Below are 20,398 nucleotides of genomic sequence, written 5' to 3' on the forward strand. Positions count from 1 at the left end.
CTATATATATACATATACTATGTATACATATACTATATATATACATATACTATGTATACATATACTATATATATACATATACTATGTATACATATACTATATATATACATATACTATGTATACATATACTATATATATACATATACTATATATACAAATTTTGCTTCACCGTAAATATAACTGTGAGTTTTATAAAAATACTGATATCTGGTCCATACTTTGGTGCTTTACCCTATTGTTGATTTCATAGACTTTTGACTTCTTAAAGTTAAAAAATGTATACATTTTATATATAATATATACAATATATTATATATAAAATATGTAAATATAATTTATAACATAAATATATTATAACATAAACATAAATATAGAAATATATATTTCTATATAACATATTTTCTGTATAATATATAAAATATATAATATATAACACGTATAAATAAATATTAAATATATAAATAATAAAATGTACAAATATAAAATTTATTAAATATACTCACATATACATTTTTATATTTCCAAATATAAATATAAAATATATATAATAAAATGTATATTTGTATAAAATATATACTTATATATTTTATATACCATATTTATTTTCTACGTAAATGTATATTTATATTTTAAATATAAATATATACAATCTATTTTACATATAAAATATACAATCTGTATACTTTATATATAAATACAATATTTATAACTTTTTATATACTTTATATATAAAAATATATAATATAAATATATAAAATCTTTGTTTATATGTATAAATATGTACAATCTTTTCATATATTTTGTGTAAATATACACAATATTGATATGTCAATATATACATATATGTATATATATACAAATATATACATATACGTATATATATAAATATATAGACGTATATATTTATCTATAAATATATACGTATATGTATACATATATACTATATATACACATAATATACATGTGTACATACACATATATACTATGTGCATATACACATATATACTATGTGTATATACACATATACTATATATACTATATATGTATATGTAGTATATACACATATACTACATATACTATATAGTATATATAGTATATACAGTATATACACATATACTATATATGTATATATAGTATATACACATATACTATATATGTATATATAGTATATACACATATACTATATATACTATGTATACATATATACATTATATATACATCTGTACATATAGTACATAGTATATACATATGTACTATATATGTATATACTATACATATATACTACATATATAATATACATATACATATAAATACATATACATGCATGTATACTATACATATATAGTATACATGTATGTACATATAGTATATATAATATATAGTATACACATATATATTATATAGTGTATATATACCGTATACACTATATATAGTATATACAGTATATATGCACCTATACATCTATAGTATAGTATATATACATACATGTATATACATACATGTATACTATATATGTATATATAGTATACATGCATAGTATACTATATATACTATAGTATATATAGTATATATGTGTATATATAGTATATATGTATACATCTATGTATATATTTATATATACATATATGTATATATTTAGTATATATAGTATACATAGTATATATTTAGTATATATAGTATATATACACTATACATGTATAGTGTATATATACATACATGTATGTATATATACATAGTATATATACATACATGTGTGTATATGTACACATGTATACATATAGTAAATATGTATATACATGTATATACATATATACTATGCTGTATATACTATATACTATATATTACATATACTCTATATACTATATATTATACTCTATATATTATATATAATATACATAATATATATACTATATATGTTATATATACTATATAGTATATACTATATACTTTATATACTATATATACTATATTATATATAATACACATACATGTATATGTATACATATATAGTATATATGTATGTACATGTATACATATATGTATATATTTACATATATATGTAGAGATATTTACATACATAGTGTATATATGTATATATAATATATACACACATGTACATATACGTACATGAATGTATGTACATATAGTATATGTATATATAGTATGTACATCTATGTACGTATATGTATACATATATGTATGTATATGCATATGTACTTATATACTATATATGTATACTACATATACTTATATATACACACTATATGTGTATGTATATATGTATATATGTATCTGTATAGTATATGTATCTATAGTATATTTATATATAGTATAGTATATATACATACATGTATGTATATGTACATGTATGTATATATATTACATACATGTATATATAGTATAGATTTATGTGTATATATAGTATATATACACGATGTATGTAAATATATACATATATGTATACATGTATATACATACATACCTTATATGTATACATATACACATGTATGTATATCGTATATACAATATATTATATATAGTATATATCGTATATATAATATATAGTATATTGTATATAGAATACATTGTATATAGTGTATATATGTCATGTAGTATATACAATATATAGTATATATATACTATATATAGTATATATAAAGAATATATTGTATATGGTATATATACTATATAGTATATATATAGAATATATTGTATAAAGCATATATAGATATAGAATATATTCTATATCTATATATGTAGAATATATCTAGATATCTATATATATAGAATATATTGTATATAGTATATATATTCTATATCTATAGAATATATTGTATACAGTATATATATTCTATATATATAGAATATATCTAGATATCTATATATATAGAATATATACTATATAGTATATATTCTATATAGTATATATATACTATATAGTATACATAGTATATATGTATACACATACATGTATGTATATAGTATACATAGTATATATAATATATATTATATTAAATATATAATATATTATAATATATATTATATTATGTTATATATATTATATATTATACATAGTATATATAGTGTACCATATAGTATATATGTATATACATATATACTATATGTATACGTGTGTACATATACATACATGTATGTATATATACTATAGATGTATATGTGTATATATACATATATACATCTATATTTACATACATGCATGTGTATATAGTGTATATACACATGCATGTATGTATATGTATTTGTATTTATACGTATATATGTACTATTTATAGTATATACATATATACTATATATGTGTATATATAGTATATATGTATACATATGTATATATGTATACATATATGTATATATTTGTACATATGTACATTTTTATATATAATATATATCAATATTGTATATATTGATATATAAAATATATGAAAAGATTGTGCATATTTATATATGAAATATATAAACAGATTATAGATATATATGAAATATATAAAAGTACATATTTATATATAAAATAAAAGATTGTATATATTTAATCTATATTGTATAATTTATATAAATATAAAAAGATTGTACATATTTATGTGTATAAAACATATAGATTTTATATATTTATATTATATATATTAATATATGAAGATTGTATATTTTATATATAAAATGTATAAAAATTTTTTTTTTTTTTTTTTGTTTTTTGAGACAGAGTCTCGCTCTGTCACCTAGGCTGGACTGCAATGGTGCAATCTTGGCTCACTGCAAGCTCTGCCTCCTGGGTTCACGCCATTCTGCCTCAGCTTCTCCGTGGAGCTGGGACTACAGGTGCCCGCCACCACGCCCCGCTAATATTTTGTATTTTTAGTAGAGACAGAGTTTCACCGTGGTCTTGATCTCTTGACCTCGTGATCCACCCGCCTCGGCCTCCGAAAGTGCTGGGATTACAAGCATGAGCCACCGCGCCCGGCCTAAAAGATTGTATATTTTATATATAAAACAGATTGTATATATTTATATTTAAAATATAAATATACATTACATAGAATATAAATATGATATATGATATATAACATATGTAACTATATAAGTATATAAGATATATAAATATATTTTATTATATATATTTATTATATATATTATATATTTATATGTAGAAATATAAAAATCTATAAATAATATATAAATTTTTCATGTTTTATTTATATATTTTATATTTATATATTATCTATTATAATTTTATACAGAAATATATGTTATATAGAAATATATGTTATATAGAAATATATGTTATATAAAAATATATATATTTTTATATATTTATGTTTATATTATAAATGTATTTATAGTATAAATTATATTTACATATTTTATATATAGTATATTTTATATATTATATATAAAATATATATCTATATTGTATATATTATATATATAAAATATATACTTTTTTTAACTTTAAGAATTCAAAAGTGTAAGAAATCAACAATAGGGTAAAGCACCCAAGTATGGACCAGATATCAGTATTTTTATAAAACTCACAGGTGTATATACGGTGAAGCAAAATTTGACAGAAGCCTTTCTAAGATAAAACAAAAAAACAAAACACCTCATTATATGTGTCTAAGGAGGCCTTAATATTACCCTCAGCATGGCTACACTTTAGGCAGCCTTCTTTCTGATTCAAGGGTCTGACCTTCTTTTCCTCAGACCATTTACTTTATAAAACTTGTAAATGCTTTCTATGCCCGTTTCAGGTATAAATCATTTTAAAAGCTTCTTGACAGTTTTACAACCCAACAGTGTCATTCTCAAGGACCTACTAGTAGAGCCATTTCTTTGAAACTTTAAAATGTAAAAGCTGAAACTGTATCCCTTCCTTACACATTATACAAAAATTAATTCAAGATGGATTAAAGACTTACATGTTAGACCTAAAACCATAAAAACCCTAGAAGAAAACGTAGGCAGTACCATTCAGGACATAGGCATGGGCAAGGACTTCATGTCTAAAACACCAAAAGCAATGGCAACAAAAGCCAAAACTGACAAATGGGATCTAATTAAACTAAGGAGCTTCTGCACAGCAAAAGAAACTACCATCAGAGTGAACAAGCAACCTACAGAATGGGAGAAAATTTTCGCAACCTACTCATCTGACAAAGGGCTAATATCCAGAATCTACAATGAACTCAAGCAAATTTACAAGAAAAAGACAACCCCATCAAAAAGTGGGCGAAGGACATGAACAGACGCTTCTTAAAAGAAGATATTTATGCAGCCAAAAAACACATGAAAAAATGCTCATCATCACTGGCCATCAGAGAAATGCAAATCAAAACCACAATGAGATACCATCTAACACCAGTTAGAATGGCCATCATTAAAAAGTCAGGAAACAACAGGTGCTGGAGAGGATGTGGAGAAATAGGAACACTTTTACACTGTTGGTGGGACGGTAAACTAGTTCAACCATATTCCTCAGGGATCTAGAACTAGAAATAACATTTGACCCAGCCATCCCATTACTGGGTATACACCCAAAGGACTATAAATCATGCTGCTATAAAGACACATGCACATGTATGTTTATTGCGGCACTATTCACAATAGCAAAGACTTGGAACCAACCCAAATGTCCAACAGCGATAGACTGGATTAAGAAAATTTGGCACATATACACCATGGAATACTATGCAGCCATAAAAAATGATGAGTTCATGTCCTTTGTAGGGACATGGATGAAACTGGAAACCATCATTCTCAGTAAACTATCGCAAAGACAAAAAAGCAAACATCGCATGTTCTCACTCACAGGTGGGAATTGAACAATGAGAACTCATGGACATATGAAGGGGAACATCACACTCCGGGGACTGTTGTGGGGTGGGGGGAGGGGGGAGGGACAGCATTAGGAGATATACCTAATGCTAAATGACGAGTTAATGGGTACAGCAAACCAACATGGCACATAGATACATATGTAACAAACCTGCACATTGTGCACATGTACCCTAAAACCTAAAGTACAATAATAAAATAAAAAAAATGTAAATGCTGAAGGAGATACCACCTCTTTCAGTCTCTATGAGAGAGTAGGAGTCTAAGGTGGACCCTTTGTTCCAAAGTGTGAAATTACATTCTGTCGTGGAGGTAACAGATAACTTACTCTCTGTTGGGTAAGGCCTAAGATCTTCCTGCCCCAGCCCTTGCAATCTGTTCTGCTTTTTGTTTAGTGGAGTTTTGACTGCATTTTTGTCTGTCTCCCCTATTGCATAGCCTTGAATAAAATCTTCCCTGCTTGTTTATCTGTGGTGCAATATTTGCTTTGGATACTGTAAGAATGGGCATTAGCCAATGAAACTACTGTTTCCATACTAATTTACTTATCCTTTGCATAAAGCAGATAGTAAGACCTACTTGCCCTGTAGTTTCTCAATCATAGAACATGTGAGAATCACCTGGGTGTTACCTAAAAAACTCTGATATTAGACATTTCACAAAGTGATTCAGATTTCATTTGTTAGTGGGTGGGATATCATGGTGGGCAGTTTTATATTTCCCCAATCGATCATAATGTGTTCCTTGGATTGCAAAACAGATAATTATTTTGTACTGATGCATTAGTAAGACTGTCACAGAAAAGGAAGAATAAAAGATTCAGGAAAAACATTTTGAAATGCAGACCTGAAATTGTGTTGACCGTTAAATTCTTTTCTTTTGGATAGTAGTGTTATTATTGGATTGTATTTGTTACTAAAGGTTAGTTTTATAATTATTTTATGTAAGTTTTTACCTGGTGACGTAAGTACCATTGTAGCAAAGTCAGTTTCTTTTGAAGTAACAGTCTAAGAAATTGAGATGTAAAACAATAAATCGCCATTTATATCAACAATTTTAAGACCCTAATTTATTTAAGAGACTATTAAGAGACTATTTAAAGAGACTAAAAAAATTGAAGTTTATTTAAGAGACTAAAAAAATTGAAGTTTTGTGCATTTCTGAAGGGTTTGTTGATTACTCAAGGCTTAAACAGAGATATAAATATCATTATCTTTTATTCCTTTAGATATTATTAGTTAATAAAAAAGTTTTCTACAAATCATTCACAGAAGAATTTCTTCTATTCGTAGCTTCCAAATTACATAATAAAATTATAAATATTTTTCTGCAGAGAAAATTATACTCTGCTAAAATGTATAGATTAAAGCAGAATTTCTTAACAGTGACGCTATTGACATTTTAGGCCAGAAACTTCTATATTGTGGCAGGGGTGGTTTTGTAGATGCTGTCTTGTGCATTGTAGATGTTTAGCAGCATTCCTGGCTTCTACTTACTCAATGCTTTTTTTTTTTTTTTTTTTTTTTTCAAAAAAATGAAATGTGATTGCAGAGAGTCCTTTCTATGGAGGAGACATTATGCTAGAATTTTCACACAGATTATTTTATTTAACTTGAAGAACTACTTCATGAAATAGGCATGATCATCACCTTCATTGTTTTACAGGTAAGAAAACTAAAGTTTACAGTGGTTAAATTGCTTGTCCATAGTTGCATGTGTAGTAAGAGGGGCTAGAGAGTAGGAATTTCATATCATTTTGAGCTCTTGAGTTTGTAAGCATTGTTTTTCTTTAGAGTTATCTCCTGGTTTTCCATGATAGTAAGTCTTTCTTGGACTTTTTTTCTGGTGCAAGCATTCCTTCTCATACTTAAATTCTTCACAAATATCCTTGACTTTTCTATTAATTCTAAATTGCAGTCTATAGTCCCACAAACTGTAAAAGTAAGAAATGTTAAAATTCTTTGTTTAAAGGCATTCATTATTACTTACATCTCTGAATGAATGTAAGGAACGCAATAACTTAGCAAACAAAGTTCAATTGGATTTGCTTATGCAGGGGTCTTATGACATTTCAATGAAGATTGATGTCCATTCTATGGCTAAAGTGGCAGGACACAAAACATAATAGAATTGTGCAAATTCAGAACACATTTTCCTTATTTGAGGAGTTCTGAACTTCTGCATTATCCAAGAATCACAGAGAAAAAGTAATGCATTCCAAGCTATAAAAAAGTGCCTTCCTTGATTAGGTATGTTATCATATTGTGATTCTGTTCCTGTTTATTCTTGCATTTGTTCAGAGTTATGCTTTTGAAGGAAATCAAAATATTTCACCCCAAAATATACTTATTTAACATATTTTGACATTGCTATGAAGAGGGCTTGTAAAAGGAGCCCTGCAAAGCTGTCTTTTGTGGGGGAGATTTGCATCTGTAGAAAATGTGCATCGATGTGGCCAGGTTTCTCTGAGGCCTTCCCTTGTGGAACCCTAACAAACATTAATTTCTGTAAGGGTTTAATGTAAGCCACATACTCTTCTGAGATTAGCATATTTTAGTACCACATTATCTCTTATACTAGTCATTGCAGTGACAAGAAAATAAATAGAAAATTCAGGCCAAAAGCTATCTATCAAAAGTAATTTTTAAACTTCCACAGCAAAATTCCTACCTTTTAGGTATGTTTACAATAATGAAAAAACTATTTCCTAATTTTTAAAGTTGTATCCTTGAATGTGGATTTAAAACCAGTGATTAACAGTGTCTCCCCAATAACAAATAAGAGATAGCTTTCAAGATCTCAGTGAAACATTTACTACATCTTTTGAGGGCTGCTACCTGTGGGATTCCATCTACATAAGAAAAGTCTCCTCTTTTTCCCTCCTGTAACCTGTTTTGCCACTATAACCTGTTTTGTCAGAGCCAAGCCTCATACATTCTGTAATCTCAGTATGGCATATATGCTTCTGAACCACACTGGAAGGTTGGGGTTACGTAATCACTCTGTGGTTCTTCCCCATGTGCAGGTTGATATATTTGTATGCCTTTGCTCAAATCAATCAGTCTTTTGTGAGTTGATTTTACAGCAAAATTTCAGAGGATAAATGGAAATGTTTCCATTGGTCCCTACACTTTAAATTTAAACATTTTAAATTTATTACCAGTGACTATATACTTATATTTTAACAATGCTACTGCAAAGTAACAAAAATGTGAAATATTGAATGTATGGCTTAAGAAATCTATAATAAATGATTATGTGAAGTTTTGCTTTGTTTTGTATCTTAGCTGCTTCTTGAATTACCTGCCATTTGTGATTCTTATTACCTTGCATGTGTGTGTGTGTGAGTCAAAAAACATTTTCAACCTTAAAGCAGTGTGAGTTTGATCTACAGTTGTTTCTGATTCAGTCAACACTGAGCTTCAGTATTAATTTTATGAATTTAGTTGCAAGAATAAAAGGTAGCTGGAGAGGCTGGGAGTTCAGGAGAATGCCTCATAGTCTCCGCTGACTTTCACAGTAACACTAAATAAACCAAGAATCTAAGAAAACACCATGTACTTCATATGCAGTTTCAGACTAGTTCACTGTACCCTTGTTACTCAATGTTTGTTCTTAAGTATTTTTAGCTCTTTGGAGCTTTTTAAAAGTGCAGAAACCTAGGTCCCATTCCAAAAATGCCACTCAAAATTTTTTTTAACCATGTCCTTGGGGATGAGACTTACCATTTCTTACACCTACCAGAACACAACTCATAAGCCCTTCTTCCCTTTTCTAGAGATTCTGGCTTCCCCACTGTAAGAACTGAAGATACTGCAGCTGAATTGATGTCATGAAAAAGCCTTCATTCAAGTAGAGTGGGTATCTTGTGTGGTCTCTATTTAATAACTTCCATTTTTGTACATTTCAATTTCTGTATGTGCTCTGAGATAAACAGCCAGAGTCTTTAAGCAAGAGAGAAAACAACTAAAAACAACAATGAAAACTTAGTTACAGCTACAGTGATATATAGGTCTTTATAAAAGTAGCAGTTCCATTGTGTAGGCGGTGATAAATGTAAAAGCATAAATTCTGGAAATAGTCGTAGTAAATAGATAGAAACAAGAGTGGTTCACAGATAAGGATATGAAGCATACTCACTGTATTTTGCCAAAAATGATGTTCATATATTTTGTAGACTAGAGAGCCTTTTTAAAGGAAACAAATTCATCCAAATACCATCTAGAATTACCTCTATTAATAAATTGTCAATGTAATATTTTAATTAAAACATATATCACTATTATGTATTTTCTTCTCTGTATCATTTTATAAAATATCTATGATAAGAAAGAAAACAATGGAATGCATTTTCTTTAACATATTATCCTATATTATACTCTTTCTAATCTCTAGAGACCTTTGCTCATTTTAAACACCTTTATATGCATGGCTCTCATGTTTTTCAAATGACATTTATAATTTACTGCATCATATTCTCTTTATTAAGTCTCTTCTTGAACAATAGAAGTTGAAAGAAAGATAAATGCTTAGCATATTTGCTTATTTCCTATATATAACTATAATATATTAGCATATTTATATCTAAATTGATACCAAGAAATAACTAGATAACATCAAAGAAGCCATGTAATTTATTTCATTAAAGTCATTTTTGATGTAGTAATCAAGGTTATGATTTCTCCAGCCCATTGGACTCGAAGTTCACTAAGTGTGGACATACAGTATAAATTATTTTACTTTTAATAAACTATAGTTTTAGCAAGGTAAAATTTGATACAAATTTTACATAAAATATATTTTTACTTGTGACCAATAAATTATGATACTAATAGTACATGGGCTTAAACATTATCCATGTCACTCTATTATCAGTTTTTACTTATTCTAAATTAATAGATGGAGACTTTTTTAAGGTTTTTCAAGGTTTATGATACTATAGGTAGTTACATTATTTATTTTTAACATGTTCTCCCTCCTTATATTAGTTTGATAATTATCTTAAGCCCCTCAACTTTGTAAGACACTTAAAATTTAAGACATAGAGCAAATTAAAGAAATTGTATCGTTGTCAGGTCACTATAAAGAACTTTCAAGGGGAGGAAATTTATTTGTGGAATACATTGTCTGAGGAAATCAAAGAATATTTTCAAAAATAATGAAGGCTCCAGAATTATTATTATTCTTTTTCCCTCTCAAACATAGAATAGAATAGAAAGTTATAGAATAGAAAGTGAATAGAAGAGAGACTAAAGGGAAGGAAGAGTTGAAGGAAGGACCAAAAAGAGACGATAAGGCAAGAGGACAGATGAGAAAAGAGAACAAGTTCATGGTCTCTGAATCTTCAACACTGAAGAATGGTGACCTTAAGCATGCTTCCGGTCCACTGTTAAGACTTAACCAAATATTGAGCCACCCCTATCACTCTTGCCCTGCAGAAATCATAGATATATTAGGAAGTAGAATACAGTAAAAGAAAAAAAGCAATAAAAATTAACCTATACTCAGAAGTAAGGAAACTATACTTCCAGACAATCAGTACAACAAATCCAAGTTTGTTGATTGATGCATTTCTAATACAGAAAAATAAAATCAGCAGCACCGCTTTCTCTTATAGGTGTACTCATTTCTGGAGTCTGTTACATTTTGTGCAGTGTCTTCTATACCGTCTCTCCTCTTACAGGGTTAAACAACTTCATACCAATATGTAATTGCTTTTGCACTAATAAAGAAACGAAACCTTGCTCTTTTTGTTCTTTGACTGTAGCGTTGGCTGTGGAAATTCTCATTCCAAGCCCCACTACAATGTTTGATTTAAAATTTATTTTTAAAGTAAATATATTTATTATATAATTTAATTTTCCTTAATTATTAAACGTGAGAAATACTTTTGATACAAGGTGAGATAATTAATAACTTATGTCAATAGCCAGATACATGCATTTATTTTTATGGTGGAAAGTTCATTTCCACCATAGAACTGGAAGAGACCAGTTCTCTTTCCAACGTAGAGATGAAGAGACCCAGATTAAACTTTGGCTATACTTCCCTACCCTCACCTAAATATGGGGATAGCAACCAATATTTGAGGATTCTTCTGAAGGTAAAATTTTAAAAAATACAACATGTTTAGAAGTGTCCTGACACACGTTTGGTGCTAAATAGTTATTAATGCCTGTCTTTCTTATTAAAGAATGGCAGGAAAATCATCGATGATAAAATAAATTTCAACTGGAAAACCTAGAGAAAATAAGTAAGTTTCTAATCTGAACTGACCAATAGCAACTAGAAAGATTTAATCAGTAATAAAATGTCTTCCAACAAAGAAAAGGCCAGGACCAGATGGCATCACTGCTGAATTCCACCAAACATATGAAGAAGAACTAATAGCAATTATCCTAAAACTTTTCCAAAAATTTTAAGAGGAGGAAATTATTCCTAATTTATGCTACAAAGCCAGAATTATCCTAATATCAAAACCAGAAAAAGAAACAAGAACAAAAAGGGAACCTAACGGCCGATATCCCTGATAAACATAGACACAAATATTCTTAACAAAATACCAGCAAACTGAATCCAACAGCACATCAAAAAGATAAGACACCATGATCAAGTGGGATGCAAAGATAGTTCAACATATGCAAATCAATAAATACAATATATCACAACAGAATGAAGGACAAAAATCATATGATTATCTCAATAGATGCAGAAAAAATCATTTGATAAAGTTTAAGAGCCTTTAATGATAAAAAATCTCAACAAACTAGGCATAGAAGGGACTTTCCTCAACATCAAAAAGGCCGTATATGGCACAATCACAGCTAACATCATACTAAATGGGGAAAAGCTGAAAGCCTTTCCTTTAAGAACTAGAACAAGACAAAGATGTCCACTTTTGTCACCATTCCTATTCAAAATAGTGCTGAAAATTCCTGCCATGGTAATCAGAGAAGAGGAAAAAAGAGAGAAAGAAAATGAAAAAAAAAATTCAAAAAGGAAAGGAGAAATTCAAATTGTCCCCCTTTGAAGATGACATGATCATATATTTAGAAAAACTTAAAGACTCCACCAAAAACCTCTTAGATTTGATAAACAAATTCAGTGTCATTGCAGGATACAAAATCAACATAGAAAAATCAGGAGTTTTCTATAAGCCAATTAATATGATTTGGCTGTGTCCTCACCCAAATCTTATCTTGAATTGTAGTTCTCATAATCCCCATATGTTGTGGGAGGGACCTGGTGGGAGGTAATTAAATAATGGGGGAGGTTTTCCTCATGCTATTCCCATGATAGTAAGTTCTCACAAGATTTGATGGCTTTATAAGGGAGCTTCCCCCTCCACCTTGTTCTCATTCTTTTCTCTCCTGCTGTCATGTGAAGGACATGTTTGCTTCCCCTTCCACCATGATTGTAAGTATTTTGAAACCTCCCCAGCTGGGCAGAACTGTGAGTCAATTAAACCTCTTTTCTTTATAAATTACCCAATCTCGGGCAGTTCTTTATAGCAGCATGAGTACTGACTAATACACCAATAATGAAATAACTGAGAAAGAAAAAAGGCATTCCCATTTATAATAGCTACAAAAAATTAAAATATTGTGGAACAAATTTAACCAAGGAGGTGAAAGACCTCTAAAAGGAAAAATGCAAAACGCTGATGAAAGAATTTAAAGAGAACAGAAAGAAATGGAAAGACATCTCATGCCCATGGATCAGAAGATTTAATATCATTCAAATGACCACACAATCCAAATCAATCTACAGATTCAATGAAATCCCTATCAAAATATTTATGTCATTTTCACTGAAATAGAAAAAAAAATTCTAAAATTTGTATGGAATTTAAAAAGAGCCTTAATAGCCAAAGCAATTTACCCTACTTGACTGCAAAATATATTACAAAGATATTGTATCCAAAATAGCATGCTATTGGTATAAAAACAGACACACAGATCAACTGAACAAAATAGTGAACCCAGAAATAAATTCATGTATTCAAAATCAACTGATTTTCAACAAATGCACCAAGAACATAGATTGGAAAAAGACACCTTCTAAAATGAATGCTATTGGAAAAACTGCATATTCATAAGCACAAGAATAAAATTAGATCCCATATCTCTCATAATATATAGAAATTAACTCAAAATCAACTAAAGATATAAATGTAAGACCTGAAACTATAAAATTCCTAAAAGAAAACATAGCGAAAAAACTCCAGGAGATCAGTCTAGGCAAATATTTTATGGCTAAGAACTCAAAAGCACAATCAACTAAAACAAATTTGGACTATATTAAACTAAAAATTTTCTGCACAGCAAAGGAAACATTGACAGAATAAAGACACAATCTGTTGAATATGAGAAAATATTTGGAAACTATTTATCCAACAAGGAACTAACATCTAGAATATACAAAGAATACAAGCAACTCAACAGCAAAAAAGCAAATAATCCCATTAAAAAGTGGTCCAAAGGGATGAATTAGATATTTCTCAGAAGAAGACCAATTGCCAACAACTGTATGAAAGAAAGTTCCATATCGTTAATCATCAGAGAAATGCAAATTAAAACCACCACAATGAAATATCATCTTATTCCAGTTAGCATGGCTATTATTTAAAAAGTTTAAACACAAACAACTAAAAAAAAAATGCTGGTGAAGATGCAGAGAAAAAAAAACTCTTAAACACTGTTGATGGAAATGTAAATTAGTATAGACATTATGAAAAACAGCATGGAAGTTTCTCAAAACACAAAAAACTGAACTACCATATGATCTAGCACTTCTGCTACTAGATATTTATTCAAAGTAGAGGAACTTCGTATGTCAAAACGATATCTTCACTCTAGTTTATTGCAGCAGTATTCACAATAGACAAAATATGGCATCAACCTAAGTGTCCCTCAACAGATAAATGAATAAAGACTATGTGGTATATATACCCATTGGAATACTACTTGGTCATAAAGAAGAATGAAATTCTGTCATTTGTAGCAACATGTATGGAACTAGAGCCCATGATAAGTGAAATAAGCCAGGTACAGAAAGACGAATATTGCATGTTTTTCCTTATATGTGGGAGCTAAGAAAGTTGACTTAATGAATGTAGAGAGCAGAATGATAGTTAACAGAGGCTGCAGAATGTATGTGTGTGTGTGTGGGGATGTGTGTGATGAAGAGCTATTGGTTAATGGGCACAAGCAAACCGTTGGATAAAAGGAGTAAGTTTTAATGTTTGATAGCAGAATAGAGTGACGAGAGTTAAAAACAATGTGTTGTATATTTCAAAATAGCTAGAAGGGAGGGCTTGAAATGTTCCCGACACATAGAAATTATAATTACTTGAGTACCTTAAATACCTTAAATATACTGACTCAATCATTACACATTCTATGCATGTATCAAAATATTACGTGTATGCTCCCCTCACCAAAAGAGAAAGATAAATAGAAGAAAAAGAATTCAGCGTAGTATCATGGTACCTATACACTTCTCAAAAATCTTTTATCCACACAAGAAACAATTCTGTATATAAAATAGTCTTTTGCCTCGCACATTCTTTTATAAATGTATATATTTCACTCTTCCATTGAGCTCAAAGAGGAATTTTGTAGGAATTCTTGGTTTTAGTAGGAGGAAAATGCACTTTCCCATTGAGAAATATAAAAGTGCATTAAGTAGCACAACTGTCCTTTAAAATTTCAGAGGTTAAAAAACCAAGGTTGGTAAACATTTGAACTACAATTCTCTCACCTGGAAGGTAGATTTTTACAGCTTCTCTAATGAGCCTTAAAAATAAGAATTTTTAAACCTAGAACACTCTGACCTTTTACATTAAACCCAATGGTCAAGCAATTTTTATAGATGCATTGGTTTTAATAATCATAAATCCATTAAACTCTTCAGGTATGTGCATGCACATTTAATGTGCCATTTCTCAAAGCAAAATATATTAATCATTTAAGGAAGACTGTTATAAAGAGAAGTTCACAACTAATTAAAATATGTTAAGTTATACAAATAAAGTTTTCATATAAATTTAGCCAAATATTAACATAATATCCCTACATTACCTAGCATTCTGTAGGGAACATTACTAATTTAAAATGTTCCTATTTGCTCAATGAAAGTCTTGTTAAATACATATTTCATTTTTGTAAGGGTTTAATGTAAGCCACATAGTCTTCTGAGATTAGTGTATTTTAGTACCACATTATCTCTTATACTAGTCATTGCAATGACAAGAAAATATATAGAAAATTCAGGCCAAAAGCTAACTATCAGAAGTAATTTTTAAAATTCCACAGCAAAAGAACCCTTATCTTTTAGGTATGTTTACAATGATGAGAAAACTATTTTCTAACTTTTAAAGTTGTATCCTTGATATAATGAGACAAAATGTGATTTAAAACCAGTGATTAACAGTGTTTCCTCAATAACAAATAAAAGATAAGAAATAAAGAGGCTTATGCTATAAAGATGAATTTCAGACTTCCAACACGATTACTCCATAGAATACATTTGACTCACCCTCTCAGCTCCAGTGATGGGTAAAATAAAAATAGGAACAAGAAAAAATAAATAGGTTCAGAACATAAGAAATAAAATAAAACTATAAAATTGTGAGTGAGATTGAATCATGAAATCACTGCATTCTTAGCTTAAAAAAGGAAATAGGTACCAGTGTTTTAATTCATTCAAGGTAAGAGTTCAAAGGGATTTGACATTTGACAATAGGTCTCTGATTCACTTTTTGGAGTGAGATGCTGAGAGTGGATCTCCTTACATGTGAATGGATAATAATTAAACAACAAAAAGGAGCAAATCATCAAAAATACTACTTCCAACCATCATCATCAAGATAGACTTACAAAAGCAGGAAGACACAGGTAAAGCCATTCAACCTGAAATGATACAAGCAATCCAGGAGTATTTTACCTGGATCTCTGATATTCTTGATTTAACCATGTCACAGGAGCCCAAAAATACAACTTTAAAGCCTGTTTCTGACTGGAGAGTCTTGGGAGCAGACAAGGGGCATCACAGAATGTTAGATGAGGAGGAGCAAAGGCAAAGAAATTAGAGGTGTGGAAACAATCCTCTAAATAGGTCTCTTTGTTAAAATTTTTGAGATCCATGATTTTAAAAATTGCTCACAAAGTCAATAAAATCAATAACCAGAAAATGAATAAATTCCAGAAAAATAGCTTTGAGGAAATATGTGATAAAGACTTCAAAATATATGTTAAAATTACTTAATGAGATAAGTAAAGGGCTATCTTCCCTTTACAAATGATTGCACAATAGACAAAACAAAATGAAACTAGAAAAGTAAGATATATAAGAAAATCAGTTAGAAATATTGGGGAAAAATAACAACCAAAAACATTTAACTAATAAAATTAACTCCATACTAAACACAAATACTTAGTTACTGGGAAAAATTTACTTAGGAAATCACCCAGTACATACTTATGAATTAATTCCCAATTCAGCCATGGTTTGGGGGACTTCTTATTTATAGAAGAGCAAAGATAAGTATATCTGACTTCTCCTCAGAAGCCATTCAAACAAGAATAGAGTGATGTAAAATATTTAAAGTGTTCAGAGCACAAAAATTCCCCACTAATCTAGAATCCTGCAACCTGCAAAATTATCCCACAAAAGGCAAGGAGAAAAAGAGACTTTATCAGACAAACAAAAATTGAAGGAATTTGGTACCAGTAGACCTATCATGCAAGAAATGTTAAAAGAAGTTCTTTACAGAGAAGGAAAATAATATAAGTCAGAAACTTGGATGCAATAAGGAAAGGTAGAACACTAGAGAGGGGATAAGTACAGGTAAAATAAAAACTTTTTTTTTACTCATTGTTATATATGCTTATGTGTAAGTAAAATGAATGACAGCAATGATACAAGAAATGAGAGGGAGCAATTATGATTATTTTGTTATTATAAAGTACTCTCATTCACATGAAGTGGTATAGTATTATTCAAAAGTGTACTTACGTTACTTGTACCTGTATATCGCAAACTCGGGCTACTAATTAAAATGTAAAAAAAGAACTACAATTTATCTGCTGAGAAAGGAGAGAAAATGTAATCATATAAATGCTTAATTAACACCACAATAGGCAGAAAAAGAGTAGAATCAAAAATAGAGACAAAGAACAAGGACAAGAAAACATTTTTTAAAGTAGCAAATATAGTAAATATTAATCCAACTATATCCATAGTCATTTAGAATATTAACAATTTAAATGCACCAATAAAAAGACCGAGATTTTTCAGAATGGATCAAAAAATAAAACACAAATATACATTGTCTATAAGAAACCCACTTTAAGTATAAAGACACATATAATGACATTTAAAATTGAAAGTAAATAGATGGAGGAGAAAAACACACCATACTAACACTAATCAAAAGAAAGTGGGATAGCTATGCTGATTTCCGACAGGGCAGATTTCAAAGTGAGGAAAGTTATTAGGGATAAAGAGGGGCATTATACAATGATAAAATGATTAATTTTTCATGAAAAATAACATTTTTAATGTATATACATCTGACAATAGAGCATCAAACTATGTAAATGATAGAACTGCATGGAGAAATAGATTAATTCCGTATCATAGTTGGAGACTTCAACATCCTTCTATCAGAAAGGGACAGATCCAGCAGGCAGAAAATTAATAAGGACATAGTTGAACTTAATAACACCATCAATCGTCTGGATATAATGAACATCTATAATCTACTTCATTCAATAACAGCAGAATATGCGTTCTTCCCAGGCTCACGTGGAATATTCACCTAAACAGACCACATTTGGTTAATAAGACACATCTTAATAATTTAAAAGAATAGAAATCATACAATATTGGTTTTCAGAGCACAATGAGATTGAATTAGAAATCAATACCAGAAAGACAACTGGAAAACCCCAAAATATGTAAAAATTATACAATATACCTGTAAATCAAATAAGTATGAGTTAAACAAGAAATCTGAAAAGAAAATTTAAAATATTTTGAACTTAATAAAAATGAAAACACAACTTATCAAAATTTGTGGGATGCAGCTAAACCAGTGCTTAGAGGGACATTTATAGCACTAAATAAGTAGATTAGAAAAGAAGAAAGATCTAAATCAGGAATCTACAATTTCACCTTTAGGAGACTAGCAGAAGAGTAAATGAAATCCAAAGTAAGCAGAAGAAAGGAAATAATACAAAAGATTTCCATCAATGAAATTGAAAACAGGAAAGCAATAGAGAAAAATCAACAAAATTAAAAGCTAGTTATTTGAAAAATTGATAAAATTAATAAATCTCTTTGCAAAGCTATGAAAAAAGGAGAACACAAATTATTAATATCAGAAATGAAGAAAGAACATCACTGCAGATTCCATGAACCTTAAAAGAATAATGAAATAATACTATGACAAATAAATAATTGCAACAATTACTCTGACAGAGAAGGCAAGGAAGGGTGGAATTAGGAGAAGAGCAGCAGCCAGAAACCTATACTTGTCAGAAAGAGTCCTATAGGAGATAGTCAATTCATCCCGTGAACGCTTATGAAATGTTGTCTTGCACGCATTGCTGAAATAGGCCTATTTTTCTTTCTATACTGCTAACACTAAGAGAGCCAGCCAAGATGAGAGTAGAATAACTCAGCAGGAGTTTGAATTTGGACTCTGCCACTTTCTGCAGTGTAACCTTAATCCAAACTTCTGTTTTTTTTTTTTTTTTTTTGAGCTATATTTTCTTTTATTATTATACTTTAAGTTCTAGGGTACATGTGCACAACGTGCAGGTTTGTTACATATGTATACATGCCCCATGTTGGTGTGCTGCACCTGTTAACTCATCATTTACATTAGTTATATCTCCTAATGCTATCCCTACCCCTCCCCCCACCCCATGACAGGCCCAGTGTGTGATGTTCCCCTTCCTGTGTCCAAGTGTTCTCATTGTTCAATTCCCACCTATGAGTGAGAACATGCGGTGTTTGGTTTTTTGTCCTTGTGATAGTTTGCTGAGAATGATGGTTTCCAGCTTCATCCATGTCCCTACAAAGGACATGAACTCATCATTTTTTATGGCTGCATAGTATTCCATGGTGTATATGTGCCACATTTTCTTAATCTGGTCTATCATTGGTGGACAACTGGTTTGGTTCCAAGTCTTTGCTGTTGTGAATAGTGCTACAATAAACATACATGTGCATGTGCCTTTATAGCAGCATGATTTGTAATCCTTTGGGTATATACCCAGTAATGGGATGGCTGGGTCAAATGGTATTTCTAGTTCTAGATCCCTGAGGAAATGCCACACTGTCTTCCACAATGGTTGAACTAGTTTATAGTCCCACCAACAGTGTAAAAGTGTCCCTGTTTCTCCACATCCTCTCCAGCACCTGTTGTTTCCTGACTTTTTAATGATGGCCATTCTAACTGGTGTGAGATGGTATCTCATTGTGGTTTTGATTTGATGGCCAGTGATGATGAGCATTTTTTCATGTGTCTGTTGGCTGCATAAAT

This window comes from Symphalangus syndactylus, chromosome 3 (assembly GCF_028878055.3).
Source record: "Symphalangus syndactylus isolate Jambi chromosome 3, NHGRI_mSymSyn1-v2.1_pri, whole genome shotgun sequence".
NCBI lineage: Eukaryota > Metazoa > Chordata > Mammalia > Primates > Hylobatidae > Symphalangus > Symphalangus syndactylus.